We start from the raw sequence: 19,380 nt of genomic DNA on the forward strand, positions 1-19,380 counted from the left end.
AGGATCCTCTGTCCATGGGATTCCCAGGCAAGAATACTGGAGTGGGTTGTCATTTCCTCCTCCAGTGGGTCTTCCTGACCCTGGGATGGAACTCGAAGCATATCCTGTCCTATTGTAACTGACCATTATTATGGATTTATGATTACCTCTCTGGTAATAATGGTTTTGTGGTTTATTCTCAACTTCTTGAAATAATGTCTTACATTTCTTAATACATCTGAAGTCTCATATCTTTCTCAGTTTAAAACTACCCCTGATTACTTTAGTTGCCTTTGCAGGATCATCAACTTCCATCTATCCATTTAATATTGGTGATTCGTGATTACTTGGTTTTAGGCTGTGTTCCTTTCTGACATGATTAATTAACACTGTGTAATCTTAGGCAAAATTATGGACTTAATTATATACAATAATGGCTTCTAACTGTGTATATTCAACCCAAATCTCTAGACAAATACAGATATCCACCAAGTTCAAATCTGTAATCTTACTATTTTCTTTCTCTATGTACCATCTGCTCCTCCTCTTCTTCTCCCACCTCCCCCTCTTCTTCCTCCTCTTCTCCTTTCTCTTTCTCCTCCTTCTTTTTCTTCTTTTCCTTGGTTTCTCTTTTTATTTTTATATACAATTTTTTTGTCTCTACCATTGCCTCATTAAATATACATACTTTTACAAATTATTTTACTGATTGCCTTAGGATTTTTAATATATATCCTTTACTTAACTTCAGTCTTACTTCTAGGTTATACATGTAATGCAAGAATTTATAACATTATAGTTGCATATATTCCTTCACATTCTTTGTGAAATTATGTATTTTATTTTTACATGTTATAAATTACCTTTTTTCAAAAATTTTTATTGAAGTGTAGTTGATTTGCAATATTGTGTTAATTTCTACTGTACATTAAAGTGACTCAGTTATACATATAAATATATTCTTTCTTATATTCTTTTCCATTATGTTTTATCATGGGATACTGAGTACAGTTTCCTGTGCTGTATAGTAGGACTTTGTTGTTTATCCATCCTATATGGCTTCCTGGATGGCTCAGCAAGTAAAGAGTCCAACTGCAATTCAGGAGACATGGGTTCAATTCCTGGGTTGGAAAAACACCCTGGAAAAGGAAGAGGAACACATTCCAGTGTTCTTGCCTGGGAAATCCCATAGACAGAGGAGCCTGGTAGGGTACAGTCCATTGGGGTCTCAAGAGCTAGACATGATTGAGCACATATAACAGTCTGCCTTTGCTAATCCCAAACTCTCAATCCTTCCCTCCCCATCTCCCACCAACAGTAACCACAAGTTTGTTCTTTCTTCATCGTGATAAAGAGCATACACAAAATACTTGCAACTAAGGTGATACTTAAAGGTTAAAAGTTGCAATGCTTTTTCTCTAATATTGGGTACAAAACAAATATTTGTTCACATTACTTCCATTTAATATTAAGATCCTAACCAGTGCTTTAAAGCAAGAAAAGGGATAAAATCCATATACATTAGAAAGGAATATAAAGTTGTCTTGGTTCACAGACTACTGAATAGAATGCAGAGTTCCAAAGAATAGCATGAAGAGATAAGAAACCCTTCCTCATCAATCAATGCAAAAAAAAAAAAAAATAGAGGAAAACAACAGAATGGGGAAGGCTAGAGATCGCTTCAAGAAAATTAGGGATATGAGGGAACATTTCATTCAAAGATGGGCTTGATAAAGGATAGAAATGGTATGGACCTAACAGAAGCAGATATTAAGAAGAGGTGGCAAGAATACACAGAATAACTACAAAAAAGATCCTCACAACCCAGATAATCATGATGTGATCACTCACCTAGAGCCAGACATCCTGGAATGTGAAGTCAAGTGGGCCTTAGGAAGCATCATCATGAACAAAGCTAGTGGAGGTGAAGGATTTCCAGTGGAGTTCTTTCAAATCCTGAAAGATGATGCTGTGAAAGTGCTGCACTCAATATGCCAGCAAATTTGGAAAACTCAGCAGTGGCCACAGGACTGGAAAAAGTCAGTTTTCATTCCAATCCCAAAGAAAGGCAATGCCAAAGAATGCTCAAATTACCACACAATTGCACTCATCTCACACGTTGGTAAAGTAATGCTCAAAGTTCTCCAAGCCAGGCTTCAGCAATACGTGAACCGTGAACTTCCAGATGTTCAAGCTGTTTTAGAAAAGGCAGAGGAACCAGAGATCAAATTGCCAACATCTGCTTGATCATCAAAAAACCAAGAGAGTTCCAGAAAAACTTCTATTTCTGCTTTCTTTACTATGCCAACACCTTTGACTGTGTGGATTACAATAAACTGTGGAAAATTCTGAAAGAGATGGGAATACCAGACCACCTGACCTGTCTCCTGAGAAACCTATATGCAGATCAGGAAGCAAAAATTAGAACTGGACATGGAACAACAGACTGGTTCCAAATAGGAAAAGAAGTACGTCAAAGCTGTATATTGTCACCCTGCTTATTTAACTTATATGAACAGTACATCATGAGAAACGATGGGCTGGAAGAAAAGCACAAGCTGGAATCAAGATTGCCGGGAGAAATATCAATAACCTCAGATATGCAGATGATACCACCCTTATGGCAGAAAGTGAAAAGGAACTAAAAAGCTTCTTGATGAAAGTGAAAGTGAAAAAGTTGGCTTAAAGCTCAACATTCAGAAAACTAAAATCATGGCATTTGGTCCCATGACTTCATGGGAAATAGATGGGGAAACAGTGGAAACAGCATCAGATTTTATTTTGGGGGGCTCCAAAATCACTGTAGGTGGTTATTGCAGCCATGAAATTAAAAGACGCTTACTCCTTGGAAGGAAAGTTATGACCAACCTAGATAGCGTATTGAAAAGCAGAGACATTGCTTTGCCAACAAAGGTCCATCTAGTCAAAGCTATGGTTTTTCCAGTAGTCGTGTATGGATGTGAGATTTGGACTGTGATGAAAGCTGAGCACCGAAGAATTGATGCTTTTGAACTGTGGTGTTGGAGAAGACTCTTGAGAGTCCCTTGGACTGCAAGGAGATCTAACCTGTCCATCCTAAAGGAGCTCATTCCTGAGTGTTCATTGGAAGGACTGATGCTGAAGCTGAAGCTCCAGTACTTTGGCCACCTCATGTGAAGAGTTGACTCATTGGAAAAGACTCTGATGCTGGGAGGGATTAGGGGAAGGAGGAAAAGGGGACGACAGAGGATGAGATGGCTGGATGGCATCACTGACTTGATGGACGTGAGTTTGAGTGAATTCCGGGAGATGGTGATGGACCAGGAGGCCTGGGTGCTGTGAATCACCGGGTCACAAAGAGTCGGACATGACTGAGTGACTGATCTGATCTGATTTCAATCAAGATGGTTTTACAAACCTATGTTGCAATAGTAACAGAGCCTAACCTTCTGATAAAGAATAAATAGAATAAAAGTAGTCTAATATCCATTATTCACAGGGTAGATATATTAAAATTGTGTTTTTCTACAAACACAATATACAACAACAATAATGAAAAACAAAACAAAACAGTAGGTTTATAATTTGCCCAGAAAGTCATAAACATAAATCGTGTATAGTAGATAGTGTCAGCCATGGTAAAACAAAGATTAAGTCAGGATTTCATGTGTGCCCTTCAAATCTAATTGCTAAAAGCTGAATAAACGTAATGCTATGGGAAAGGGCAGGGACCTTAAGTACAAAACCTTACCTAAATATTTTAATATTTTTGTGGTTTCAGTTATGCTTTTGCTATTCAAAGTATTTTATTTATGAGAAAATGTGCAGAGGATCTGAAGAAGATGCAGAGTAAAATATGATACCCCAAGCTTGGTTGTACATTTTATTCACAAGCACACTCACAAACATCTGTATCCCAAGATGATTTTCATGAAAAATTATTTTCATATTTCAAGATTTGAAGTTTAGTAACATTAAATATATTTCCCAGAATTAGAAATTTGATGATTTGATGGCTCAATTTTGATTAAGACGTGATTGTGTTTTTTTAAACATTTTAAGTGGGTATATGTACATATGACTGGTTTTTCCCATAGTCATGTATGGCTGTGAGAGTTGGACTATAAAGAAAGCTGAGGGCCAAAGAATTAATGCTTTTGAACTGTGGTGTTGGAGAAGACTCTTGAGTCCCTTGGACTGTATGTAGATCCAACCAGTCCATCCTAAAGTAAATCAGTCCTGAATATTCATTGAAAGGACTGATGTTGAAGCTGAAACTCCAATACTTTGGCCACCTGATGGAAAGAGCTGACTCATTTGAAAAGACCCTGATGCTGGGAAAGATTGAAGGCGAGAGGAGAAGGGGACGACAGAGGATGATAGTTGGATGGCATCACTGACACAATGGATATGAGTTTGAGTAAACTCTGGGAGTTGGTGATGGACAGAGGGGCTGGCGTGCTGCAGTCCATGGGGTCACAAAGAGTCAGACATGACTGATTGGACTGAACTGAACTGAATGTACATATGATTTATATATGTATACGTGTGAGTTAAATTTCACAGGTTACTCAATAACAATTCTTATCCCTTTTGTTACCCTTAAATTAGCTAATTTGCCTAAAAATGCTACCTTTGTAGGAAATTGAGTGTATATCTTTAAAATAAGGAAATCTCCTTTAGCATTATTTTAAATCATATGAGATTTATTCTAATAATCTAAAGATGAATTATCAGTGACACACTTTTCATTATACTTAGCCAATATTAGATTTTTTTCAGATAGAAACAATGTAGAATATTCATTTGCAAAGAATAATGAGCGAGAAGGACAAGAGAAGATAGGATATGGTCCAAAGTACAGGAGTTGGCCTTAGAGAGAACTATGGATTGTCCATCTAGAGTAATAAGAGGGAATGAAAAATATATAGATATTAACACATAGACAATGTTTTTGTAGTTGTGCTTCTGGGAGTGTATGAAATTTGTCTTTGTTTTTTTCTTATAAATTAAAGAAGAACACTGAACAAACGTATACAGTGCAGAAGACAGATAACATAGATTAAGTACTACTATTTTGAGAAAGATTTGTTTGCAAAGTTGACTATTTTCTAAAGGTGCATGTAGATTTATAATCATAACCACCATCCACATAACTTTTAAGAGTGAATCACACTGTATAACCTGTACAGAAAAATGTGAATTTATGCTAAGCACTTATTTTCCTACTGAAAGTCTTAAAATGTTGTAAGTGCTGCACAGAGCATGCCTATAGAACCCCAACAGTATAACCCCAACAAAAACTGATCACTGAGTTTGTAATGAATTTTCCTTTCAGTTCAGGTCAGTCAGTCATGTCCAACTCTTTGTGACCCCATGGGCTGCAGCACGCCAGGCTTCCCTGTCCATCACCAAGTCCTGGAACTTGCTCAAACTCATGTCCATTGAGTCGGTGATGCCATCTAACCATTTAATCCTCTTTCGTCCCCTTCTCCTCCTGCCTTCAATCTTTCCCAGCATCAGGGTCTTTTCCAATGAGTCAGATCTGTGCATCAGGTGGCCAAAGTATTGCAGCTTCAGCTTCAGCATCAGCCCTTCCAATGAATATTCAGGGTTGATTTCCTTTAGAATTGACTTGTTTGATCTCCTTGCAGTCCAAGTGACTCTTAAGAGTCTTCTCCAACACTGCAGTTCAAACCATCAATTCTTCAGCACTCAGCCTTCTTTTTGGTTCAACTGTCACATCCATACATGACTACCAGAGAAACCATAGCTTTGACTAGATGGACCTTTGTTGGTACAGTAATGTCTCTGCTTTTTAATATGCTGTCTTGGTTTGTCATAGCTTTCCTTTCCAGGAACAAGTATCTTTTAATTTCATAGCTGCAGTCATGAAACATTTTTTTCCTTGTCTCTATATTTTGCTGAGCTTGACAAATTCACATGGTGCCTCAATATCACTTGTATAATTATTTGAAGTGAGTTTCCCATACCTTGTACACATTGTATAGTTGGATCTTTTCTCTCTGTCTCTCTCTTTTTTTTTTTTTTTTTTTGTGCATACCTGGCATTTTTGGGGAATCTCAGTTCCCCTGGATCATTATTTTCTTTATAAATTCATCTTGTCAACCTGTCTTTCAGTTGGCGTATTTAAATATTTTATATATAATGTAGTTTTTAGTATATTTGATTTTGAGTTAGACATTTTACTTTTTAGAGTTATTTGTTTATTCTTCATTTCTTTGTATTGAATTTTTTTTCCTGTGTTATTTTTTGTACTTTTAAAAATTTAATTTTGATTTGCTTATGTTGTTTCTGAGTATATCTCTTTGTAAGTATTTTAGTAGTTGCTTTAATACCATATTATATATACATAGTTGATAATAATCTAGTAAATTCACCATTTTTTTTGCCAAGTGTAGAAAACTTATGTCCCTTTAGGTTTCTTTACACTTCCCCATTTTTAAATAATTGTCTTAAATATTTTCTCTATATACTCAAGAACCACATAAGTTGATGTTATAATTTTTACTTATATTTTCAAACATAATTTAGAAAACTCATGAGTCTAATATATTTATTTAGATTTCAACTTCTTACATTGTGTTTTCATCCTTTTTGATGTCCCAAGATTTGTTCTTCTATCATTTTCTTTTTCCACCTCAAGAATTTCCTGTAGGCTTTTGCTTATGCTTGAATGCTGACAAGTTCTCTTGTCCCCTACCTGAAAATGAAATTATTTACATCTTTACTAATTAACTCATAGACTTATTATAGTTTTGAAGATCTGTTTTACTCCAAAACCAACAAAGAGTTGTTCGTCATTTTTTCTCTTTCCAGATTGAGCAAGTATCACAGAGACTGGAAAAATCATTGACACCTTGAATTGTCCCCAATCTCTTCTAAGTAGCCAACCCTCTATTTAAAGCTCTTTGGAGAGAACAGTGTCTCTTGGAACAGGTAAGAAGTCAGTATCTTTGAGTTTCAGGGACAATTTTATTAAATAAATAATTAGAAATCTCTTTTTATTAAATCTGGATGTTAACTTTATGTTTAATGGAAAAGGTTTTACTTGACCTTTTCCATTACCAGGATTCTTCTCATGAATAATTAGAGGCCTTTGAAGAGCTAAATGTTGCTATCACTAAATTGTTTGTATTTTATTGTTAAGTTAGATTCTGGCTTTTTTTTTTTTTAATGATTTATCTGAAAACTGGTCTTGATCTTCTTAAAGCCTGTTCTTGATTTTGCTGATATTTTATTATATAGGGAGGAGGAAGTGATCCTCAGGTTATTTGTAAACCACTTAATCTTTTATTTAAATTTTTTTTAAAAATTAATTTGTTTTTAATTGAAGGATAAATGTTTAAGAGAATTGTGTTGGTTTCTGTCAAGCATCAACAAGAATCAGCCATAGGTTGATCCTTTTTGAACCTCTCTTTGAAATTAATATCTGGGAATAAGTGAAAGAAATTAATCTGGACAGAGGATAGACTACTCTTCTCCATACTTGTTCTTAATAGATATTGCGCCTGGATCCCAGAAAATGAGGTGCTGGGTTTGAAGCTATCCCAGATTTCCTCAATCTTTTTCTTAACTTTACAAAATACCACTACAAAATATTCTTACAAAATACCACTTTTTTATGATATCAAGATTTTCTTTATTATTCCAAACCATCTCTTTTAGAACATGACAGGTTAAGTATTGTTTAGTTAGTTTTTGTCTCAAGTCATCATACCTTTTCTTTAAATTAGATTAACCTTGTTCAGAACTAAAGAGATGATTCATATTTTTTATGACCACCTTTTAAAACTCAAGATAGGAATCACAAAAGCACTGTCAAAAGTTATTAGTTAAATATGACTACTTGGGCACAATGCCCTTTTTATTTAATATATTTATTTATTTGGTTTTATTTAACATTTATTTTAACATATTTATATATGTAAATGCAGTAATATTTTTCATTTGGCCAGTTCCTAGTTCCATGATCTTGTCCTATGGTTTACCATTAACAGGTGCAAGTATTGCTTAATACATTCCATAATGACTCTTCCAACCTAATAGGAAAAAATAAATTGTCCCTTGAAATTTTCAAAATAGCTTTTTTTTTGTTCAATAGCATGTCATATTTTAAAAGTTAAAGTGAAAAGTGGAAGTGTTAGTTGCTCAGTTGTGCCCAACTCTTTGTGACCCCACAGACTGTAGCCTGTCAGGTTCCTCTGTTCATGAAGTTCTCCAGACAAGAATGCTGGAGAGGGGAGCCATTTCCTTCTTCAGGGGATCATCCTGATGCAGGGATTGAACCCAGGTCTCCTGCACTGCATGGAGATTCTTTATCATTGGAGCTAATCAAATACCAAAATCATAATAGTAAAAACTATAAAACTATTAAGCTACATTTTAACAATGACCTATAGTCCCAAAGGGAATGCTTCAAATTTACTCAGTATTAACAAGTCAATTAGGACTATTTTTCTGGTCAAGTAGTGATGGAAAATTTCAAAACTCTTACAGAGATTTTATTTTATGTAGAGTATATTTAAATAATGTTTTACCAGATTCACTTCTTAGCTCTCTAGTCACAATATCTCTACCTCAGAGAGCTCAAAACTCCAAGAGAAGTGAAAGTGGGATGTATTGGCAAGTACACGTAGAAAAAAGCTCTGTGGATAGAGCATGTACAGTGTTCCTTTCTCTTAAGGTGGTCTGTCTCTCTCTTGCACCAAGATAACTGACACGGATGATACACAACTACAATTTTCCCCTTTAACTTAGATTTATAAGAGAGTTTATTTCTCCAAGAGACATGACAAATTGGCAAGCATAAAATATTTTTCTTATATAATTTAAGATAAAGACAATATCATATTATATATTTAATTTCTTTTAAAATATTCTAATGACTTTATAGGTTATATTTTCTAGCTGATATATTTCAATTCTGTTTTTTCAATTAATACCTTTCAACTACACTTGCTCACAGATCAAGCAAGCAAATATCAAAGGTCAAAGATTCTCACTCAGCTTGGCTTATGAAACTTTCAACACTTATCACCCACATATTCTTTCTTTACCACTGTGGCCAAACAAAATCTGGTTGTAAATTTACCAATAGCTGGAACAAAAAGGGGGCTTCCCAGGTGGCTCCGTGGTAAAGAATCCACCTGCCAGTGCAGGAGATGCGGGTTTGATCCCTGGGTCAGGAAGACCCCCTGGAAGAGGAAACGGCAACCTACTGTAGTATTCTTGCCTAGAAAATTTTATGGAAAAAGGATCCTTGTGGGCTATAGGCCATGGGGTTGCAAAGAGTTGGACATGTGTGAGCATACACACAGAACAAAATGGAAACTGAATATTTGATATTTCTCATTGAGGTGAGGTGAAGTTGCTCAGTCATGTCCGACTCTTTGCGACCCCGTGGACTGAAACCTACTAGGCTTCTCCGTCCTTAGGATTCTCCAGGCAAGAATACTGGAGTGGATTGCCATTTCCTTCTCCAGGGGATCTTCCTGACCCAGGGATCGAATCCGGGTCTCCCCCATTGGAGGCAGACGCTTTAACCTCTGAGCCACCAGGGAAATTAGAGAAATAGAATTTAAGGTAAACAAAAATTTAACAGGAGTTGTTTGTGAATTAATTTTTTGTCATTGGGCACATTTTCTTATCTTGTTTCTCAGTAATATCTTTGGAAATAATTTTATATCAGTTCTAAGAATAATTTCTTTCCATTCCTTGTACTCATCAAAGAAAGATCTCACATTAGATATGATTGCCATAAAGTGGTTTTTCTGAGAATCTGTACTAGTGATCAGTGATGCATCCTAATAAAAAATCACAGAGGACACCACCTTTACACAGCCTTCTCTAAATATAACTTCTAAGTGTTTAATAGGTCCTAGGGTATAAACAATTTGAATTTATATTTTATGACCAGTATTATAAGTGTTTTTAAATCTCTCTGATAAGTTTTAATAGAATAATATGCTCTGTAAAGAAGAGATGTGTATAATGGATTTGACATTTTTTATCATATCTGAAAATTTGTGGAGAGTTTAAAAAAGAGTTAAATCCTTCATACACAAGTGTGCAACATATACAGGACTTTGCATGGGTTCAGAATTTGCCAAGTATTCATCAGCATTTTATTTTCTTTGAAATTTCAATTGAAAGGCTTATAGGTTCTAAGAAGAATGTGAATAAAAATTGCTATAGGACTAGCAGCTAAGATAAGTGGATATCAAGTAGGCATGATAAAAGGAAAGCAGAATTGTAATTTTAATGTCATTTCAGTAGCTTTTAAGGCAAAAAGTGGAGTATAAAATAAGAATCTTTTTATAGTAATAAATGTTACAATCAAAAGTGAAAATATAGTAGTCGTGTTTTTATATACTGAATAGCAGAATAGTAGTTATTGGAACACTACTAACCATCTTTGTCAGATGAAGTATGTAAAAAAGAATTAGTTAAGCCTTGCTTTGAAAGAATCAGATAAAAATTTAGATGAAGGAAAGCAGACAAGGTATGTGCATTATTTTCAAATAGTTAAAGGGTGATATATGAATTTGAATTAAATTTTCATGGTTAGAGTACATAGAGAGATAAAGATAGAGCTCCTCAATTTCCTGAAAGGCCTTATTAGAGGCTTTAATTTGTGTACAGATATTTAGCAAGCAAACTGCCATTTGAAGGACATTCATACCCACTCCAGTGTTCTTGCCTGGAGAATCCCAGGGATGGGGAAGCCTGGCGGGCTGCTGTCTATGGGGTCGCAGAGTCGGACATGACTGAAGCAACTTAGCAGCATCAGCAGCATACCAAACTGTACAGTGTGAGTAAGAGAAGACTGAGGCTGAAAGGAAAATTAAGATTCTATTACAATGGTGTTTTAATGAATGGTGAGGTTTGGTACCCTGGTGATAAAGAATCTGCCTGCCAATGCAGGGGATGCAGATTCAATCCCTGGGTTGGGAAGATCCCCTGGAAAAGGGAATAGCAACCCATTCCAGTGTTCAATCCCATGGACAAAGGAGTCTGGCAAGCTATTATACATGGGGTCACAAAGAGTTGGACATGACTTAGCAACTAAATGATAACAACAACGAGAGTTGGTACAGTGTTTGAGAAGATATGAAAAATATTGTAAAGGAATCAGTGGTAGAGTGCCATAGACTACATGAAAGTAGATGCCAAAGTCTCATAAATCAATGGGAAATGTAAATGTGATTTTTCTTCATAATGAATAACCTATTTTACTATTAATATAATCAGCTCCCTCCAGAATCAGTTCTGATTCCCTTGCAAATTACTTTTGCAGCCTGGATGCTGAAACATCTATATCTGATTGCAAAAATTATTCAGGAATAAGAAGTTAATCTGGCCAATGAACTCTTCATGGTCCAGTTCATTTAGCTGGTAGAAAACGACATTATACAAGGTGAAAATCATTTCTTATAACTTGTCACAACTGTTTTTCACCAATTATCCTGAAGGTATAGCCTAGCAAAGATTCAGGTCCCTAGAAAGCAATTCATTAGTACATCAGAAGGAGTTAAAAATGATTGTAAAACACATAATGTGTATTGTCACTATCTGTGTAACTATTTGAGGAACCGCCAGACTGCACTGCAAAGTGTTTGCACTATTTTACAGTCCCACCAGCAGTGTATGAATCTTCTGATTGATGCAACCACATTCTTACTAACAGTTTATCATCTGACTTTTTGATTATAGTCATTCTAGTGGATATGATGTGGCATCTTATTGTGGTTTTGATTTGCATTTTCTTGATCACTAATAACATTAAATGTTTTTTCATGTTCTTATTGGCTATTTTGCATATATTTTCTGAGACATGTCTATATCCTTTGCCCATTTAAAAATGTTGTTGTATGTCCTTCTATCATTGAATTATTTATATAATATCAATGCAGGTTACTTTTAAGATATATGATTTGAAAATATTTTCCTATATTCTGTCAAAATGTCTTCATTTTCTTGACTGTGGCATTTGAAGCATTCTACACCCAAGTATATACCCAAAAATAAATTGAAGCCTGTGTGCACACAAAACTTGTATAGACATAGACACAAATGTCTATAACAGCATTATTTTTAGCAGCCCAAATTTGGAAAAAACCCAAAATCCATCAACTGATAAATGAATAAACCAAATTGGTATGTCCATACAGTGGAATATTATGAACCAAGTACTAATACATGTTACAATATGACCGATCCATGTAAACTTAAACACAAGACTACATAGCATATGTTGCCATTTATATGAAGTTTCCAGAATAGGAAAATTTATAGTGGCAGCTTAAAGTAGTGGTTGCTTGGAGATGGGTGATGGGAGATAAGAGATGATAAGTAAAGAAGATGGGGTTTCTTTTTGAGTCTAAGAAGTTGTTCTAAAATTAACTGTGGTAGTGATTGTATTAATACCTCTCTGTGCATATGCTGAAAACAATTGAATCACAGAGTTTAAATGGCTGAATTGTATGGTATGTAAATTACATCTTAATAATGCTGTTATTAAAAAAATACATTATCGGATTGAGGTTAAAACCATAATCCTGCTTTTTAAACTATGTGTTATGTGGCTTGAAATCATTAAATAATTTCTGCTTTCTTAGCTATATATTAATACCTATATATTTATAGTATTTGCAAACAGATCTGCTAGACTGAGGGACTCTGACTATTACATTTAAGATTCTGCTTCTCAGAGTAAGCAGCCAGGAGCACAGCCCACTTACTGTAAGAATTCTTAACTGTCTGGCCATAATGGACATCTTTGAAAAGCTTTTGAATGACTAGAGATCTCCAGAAAAACTATACATAAACACATTTTAAGAATATGATTTCCTTTATTATGTTGTAAACTGATTTTTTAACACATACACAGAAAAATATGGCCTGCACAGTTTGTCTTTTTCTTTTAAAAGTAAGTTTCCACTGATTGAAAAAAAACATTATACAAAAACACAAAAACAAGCTTGAAATAAGTTAGAAAGAGATTTCAATTACATTAATCTTTGGTTTTGCTTTCATAGTAATTAATAATGATTTATAATAATAAGAATTATAATAGCATCTTATTCTATACATTTTTATTTAAAAGAAGTAAATACTTTCAGGACATTGACAAAAATTATTTTTACCTGAGCAGTTTTCAAATTGATGAAGTAAATTGGCATGAAAATGTTTTGCTTATTTGGCTCAGGAAACCTTGAAGACCATCTATGAACTTTATATAGTTAACAACTTTTTAAGAGAGAGGAAGCCCTGACTTCTGACCAAGGCATGCATTTCTTAAATTCCAGAATCAATCCTTCTTAAATAGAGCTTATCTGCTAGAACCTACTAAGAATCAATTGAAAAGTAGCACATACCTCTTTCTCTCTCAATGAATCTTTCATCAGCCCCAAGAATATTTTATCATTATTTATACCTACTCAAATATTTTCTAGATGCACTGTACATATAAATAATAAAAAATAATTAGTCTGATCTCCACTTACATAATCTCTTATCATGTGTAGGAAAATGGCCATCTCCAATGCACAACAGAGAAATGAAGAAAATGAACGTGATTCCAAAATCTTTCCACAAGCATCATGTTCTCTGAAACTACAAGTACATTGCCAATAAAATAAGATTTAAAAAATTGTATGGGGGTAAATGTCATATGTGTGTATGTTCAATTGTGTCTGACTCTTTGCAACCCTATAGCCTACCAAGTTCCCCTATCCATGAAATTTTCCAGGCAAGAATACTAGAGTAGGTTGCCATTTTCTATTCTAGGGGATCTTCAAAAACCAGGAATCAAATCTGTGTCTCTTGAGTCTCCTGCTTTGGCAGGTACATTCTTTACCACTAGTGCCACCTGGGAAGCCCATAAATGTAATGTAAATTAAATTAAATTAAATTAAATTGTTTGCATATGAAGTAAAAATAACTGTCGTGAAAAGAAAAGGGGAGGTGATGTCAGCATCATGAGAGCACCCTTTTAGTCTCTTCTTTAATCTGTTGTTGTTCAGTTGCTCAGTCATGTCTGACTCATTGTGACACCATGGATTGCAGCATACCAGGCTTCTCTCTCCTTCACCATCTACCAGAATTTGCTCAAACTCATGTCCATTGCATTGGTGATGCCATCCAACCATCTCATCCTCTTTGGTTCCCTTCTCTTCCTGCCTTCAATCTTTCCCAGCATCGTGGTCTTTTCCAATAAATCAGCTCTTCACATCAGGTGGCCAAAATATTGAAGCTTCAGCATTAATCCTTCCAATGAATATTCAGGGTTGACAATAAAGGAAACATCCACGAGTCAACAAAATATCCCTTTGCCTAACCCACCAAGATGTCAGAGAGATCTTAATGCCCATACATCTGAAGGTGGGTAGATTGGAACACATAGAAGAGGTGGAACTCTGGTAAGAGCAGAGTTTATGCCTCTGATCTTGGTCTACTATCTGTGACAACTGAGCTTCAGGCCCAGAGAATCCAGCAATTGCAATTGTGGTTAGAGCTGACACAAAGAAGTCCAACTTCCTAGCTGCAGTGGCAGCCATCGTGGGCACCGGGACTGGGGCAGCAACAGTGCTCCACAGAGAAAACCAAATGGAAGAGAGCCTTAGTGAGCTCAAAGATATAAATATGTGAATAATTCAGGTAGAAGAGGAAAGGGAACATATTTTTTGTAAATGAAGAAATTCTTTGAGAACTATTCAACTCCATTAGAAAAAGGCAGCTAAAAGATAATGGATATCTTAGAAAGGGAAGAGAGGGTAAGAGAGGCAGAATTTAGTTAAAGAAATAGATGAGAATGCCCCAAACCTGAGGGAGGAACTGTACACACAATTTCACAGACCTAATATAACACCCAGTTAAAGCAGTGTAAAATGACCTTCTCCAAGACACATTATATTAAAACTGGCAAAAGTCAATGATAAAAAGGAATTTTGAGGGCAGCCACATAATAAAGCCCACTAACCTACAAAAAAAAAAAAAATCCATTAAGCTATCAACAAACTTTTCAGCAGAATCTCTCTAGGTCAAGAGAAAAGAAATGGCATGCTCAAGATATTGAGAGATTAAAAAACTGTCAGCCAAGAATACCCCATAGAGCAAAGTTAGCCTTCAGATATGAAAGAGAAATAAAGGCTTATGCCAGACAAACAGAAGATGAGGGAATTTATCATCAATAGACCTGCCTGACAATACATGTTGAAAGGAGCTCTTCTATCGGAAATTCAAAGGCGAAACCACACAAAACCTGAGTAAGATAATCAATAATAGACAAAATAACAGAATTTCAACTCTAGAAAAAAAAAAAGATTGTTAAACACTTTATTATAGCACCAAAGTTAAAGGGAAAATACATAAAAAACTATACTTAAATTTGGTATTTAATATTAAGAAGGATAAATTTCATATTAATATTAAGAAAAGGTGGCAAGAATACACAGAAGAGCTATACAAAAAAGAGTCTAGTGACGCAGATAACCATGATGGTGTGATCACTCACCTAGATCCAGACATCCTGGAATGCAAAGTTAAGTGGGCCTTAGGAAGCATCACTATGAACAAAGCTAGTGGAGGTGATGGAATTTCATCTGAACTATTTCAAATCTTAAAAGATGATGCAGAAAAAGTGCTGCACTCATATGCCAACAAATTTGGAAAACTCAGCCATGGCCACAGAACTGGAAAAGGTCAGTTTTCATTCCAATCCCAAAGAAAGGCAATGACAAGGATTGTTCAAAGTACTGCAAAATTGCACTCATATCACACACTAGCAAAGTAATGGTCAAAATTCTCCAAGCTAGGCTTCAACAGTACATGAACCAAAGACTTCCAGATGCTCAAACTGGATATAGAAAAGGTATAGGAATCAGAGATGAAATTGCCAACAGGCATTGGATCATAGAGAAAGCAAGAGAATTCCAGAAAAATATCTACTTCTGCTTCATTGACTGTGCTAAATTGTTGTTGTATGGATCACAGCACACTGTGGAAAATTCTTCAAGAAATGGAAATACCAGACCACCTGACCTGTCTCCAGAGAAATCTGAATGCAGGTCAAGAAACAAGTGTTAGAATGGGACATGGAACAACAGACTGGTTCCAAATTCAGAAAGGAGTATGTCAAAGCTGTATATTGTCACCTTGCTAATTTAAATTATATGCAGAGTACATAATGCAAAATGCTGGGCCAGATGAAGCACAAGCTGGAATTAAGATTTCTGGGAGAAATATCAATAACCTCCAATACACAGATGACACCACCTTTATGGCAGAAAGTGAAGAAGAACTAAACAGCCTCTTGATGAAAATGAAAGAGGAAAGGGAAAAAGCTGGCTTAAAACTCAACATTCAAAAAACTAAGATCATGGCATCCGGTCCCATTACTGCATGGCAAATAGATGGGAAAACAATGGAAACACTGACAGACTTTATTTTCATGGACTCCAAAATCCTACAGATGGTGACTGCAGCCATGAAATTAACAGATGCTATATCCCAGAGTTTGCTTAGATTTGTGTCTATTGAGTCTGTGATGCTATCTAACCATCTCATCCTCTGCCACCCCTGTCTCTGTTTGCCTTCATTCTTTCCCAGCATCATGGTCTTTTCCAGTGAATGGGCTGTTCCCATCTGGTGGCCAAAGCTTGTATAGCCATTTATAGATATCAGACAAGAGAGACTTCAAGCTAAAAAATGTAAAAAAGACAAAGACAGACACTCCATAATGATAAAGGAGAAAATCCATCAAGAAGATATCAGTTATTAATATGTATATGTATAATATAGAAGCATTAAAATATATAAAAGTGATTATTAATGAACAACAGTAAAAACTGATAACAATACAGTAATGGTAGGGAAATTTAACTCTCCACTTTTGTCAAGGAACTTAGATCATCTAGACAGAAAGCCAACAAGAAAATACTGGCCTTAAATGAAGCAATATACCAGATGACCTTGAGATATATACAGAATATTTGATCCAAAAACAACAGAAGAATCATTCTTCTCTAGTACACATGGGACATCCTCAATAATAGAACATTTGTTGGCAAATAGTATACAAAACAAATCTCCATAACTAAAAGACTGAAGTCATTTCTAACATCTTTTCTGATCACAATGGTATGAAGCTAGAAATCAACTACAAGAAGAGAGCTGAAAACATTTTTAAAAATATGTAAATCTAAACAATATACTACTGAACAACTGTTGGCTCAACAACAACAACAAAAGTCAAAGAACAGTAAAAAATACCTGAAGGCAAATGAAAATGAAAATACAACATACTGAAGTCTTAGGGATGCAACAAACCATCCCTAATGCAGAATTTTATAGCAATACAGTTCTATCTCAAAAAAGCAAGAAAAATCTCAAACCAACAATCTAAACTTACACTTAAAGAAACTAAAATAAATAAATTTTAAAAAACACACAAATGAGCCCTAAATTAGTAGATACAGAGAACAGATTGGTGGTTACCAAAGGGAAATAGGGGTGAGGGGAGGGCAAATGGGTAAAGGGGGTCAGTTGTATGGTGATGGATGCAACTAAACTGTTGGTGGTGAGCACACTAGTATACATAGAAGTCAGAATCTAATGTTGTAAACATGACCCTTATATAATGTTATAAGCCAATGTTATCTCAATTTTTTTAAAAAGGAGGAAAGAAAAATGTACTAAGGAACTTATGAAAAACAAAGCTAAAAAGAAAAGTGAATATGCCACGTGGCTTGTCTCAGTGAGGATTACTGCTTCATTCACTTCTTTTTTTCCCATTTTGTTTAGAGAAATCATACTGTGAGTGAGAGATTTTATTAAGACTGACTGAGTATGGCTCTAAATTATTCTATAATACCTGAAGAATTAAAGGATTAAAATACTTTTAAATGGAATTTAGGTAATAGGAAAACTCTAATCCTATAATTAAAATGTTTAAAAATGTTAAATTGAAGAATCTTCTAGCTAGGCATGTTTTGGTGTTCAATTTAATTTAATGTTTTAATATTCAGCCTTACAAAGGTAATCCAAAATAGAATTGAATAGAGACTGGATATATTAGAGCTTGACAGAAAGACATCCTTCTGGGAAACATAAGATGTTTTGGTATGTTAATTTATTTGATTTGATTTTGGGTTTCAGTTAGTGGCAAAGGACATGTATATTCAGGACAAGCAGTTAACTTCTTTGTAATTAAGTCTATGGATTACCCCCTAAAATAAACATGCATAAATACAAATGACTGACTGACCTAGACAAAGATATTGATCTAAAACTATGTTACTTGGTACCTATTCAATGAAGAGCAAGTATTCATATACTATGACACCAAAAGCACATTTAAAATATGGGGAAACTAAAAGTAGTTTTAAAAAAGTTGTTTCTCAAACCAGTTTTAGTAATCTAACATCCATTTTCACTTTTTAAAAATTTCCCAGCATTAATCATATTTAAATTCATTTTATATAATTGTAATTATGTGTGTATATTTATGGATAGGTTTTTTGATAGATTTTTTCAAAGAATATGTTATTATGTGAAGATTTCTTATTCCAGTTTCCTTTCTTCATAAAATGATCTTGAGTGAATGCATTTATATTACAATTTACTATGTGCTGAGCTATGTGCTGTGTTGTGCTAAGTCGCTTCAGTCATGTCAGACTCTTTGTGACTGTATGGATTGTATCCCATCTGGCTCCTCTGTCCATCGGGTTCTCCAGGAAAGAATACTGGAGAGGGTTGCCATACCCTTCTCCAGGGGATCTTCCCAATCCAGGGATTGGACCTGCATCTCTTATGCCTCCCTCAGTGGCAAATGGGTTCTTTACCACTGTAAAATTTCCCAGTTGTTAAGTAGTATCTATTTAATATTTTGATTAGAAATAATCATTACAGAACAGTTTTAACATAAAGTATATGTTTTATTAATAGCTGAAATTTATTTATATCTAAGCATGTTTTGGGCTTCCCTGATAGTTCAGTTGGTAAGCAAACTGCCTGCAATGCAGGAGACCCCAGCTGGATTCCTGGGTTGGGAAAATCCACTGAAGAAGGGATAGGTTACCCACTCCAATTTTGGGGGGCTTCCCTTGTGGCTTAGCTCCATCCACAGTTCATCAGGCAGTCTGTCTATCAGATCTAGTCCCTTAAATCTATTTCTCACTTCCACTCTATAATCATAAGGGATTTGCTTTAGGTCATACCTGAATGGCCTAGTGGTTTTCCCCTTTTTTCAATTAAAGTCTGAATCTGGTGATAAGGAGTTCATGATCTGAGCCACAGTCAGCTCCCGGTTTGTTTTTGCTGACTGTATAGAGCTTCTCCATCTTTGGCTGCAAAGAATGTAATCAATCTGATTTCGGTGTTGACCATCTGGTGATGTCC

This window comes from Oryx dammah, unplaced genomic scaffold (genome assembly GCF_014754425.2).
Source record: "Oryx dammah isolate SB20612 unplaced genomic scaffold, SCBI_Odam_1.1 HiC_scaffold_3, whole genome shotgun sequence".
Classification (NCBI taxonomy): Eukaryota; Metazoa; Chordata; class Mammalia; order Artiodactyla; family Bovidae; genus Oryx; species Oryx dammah.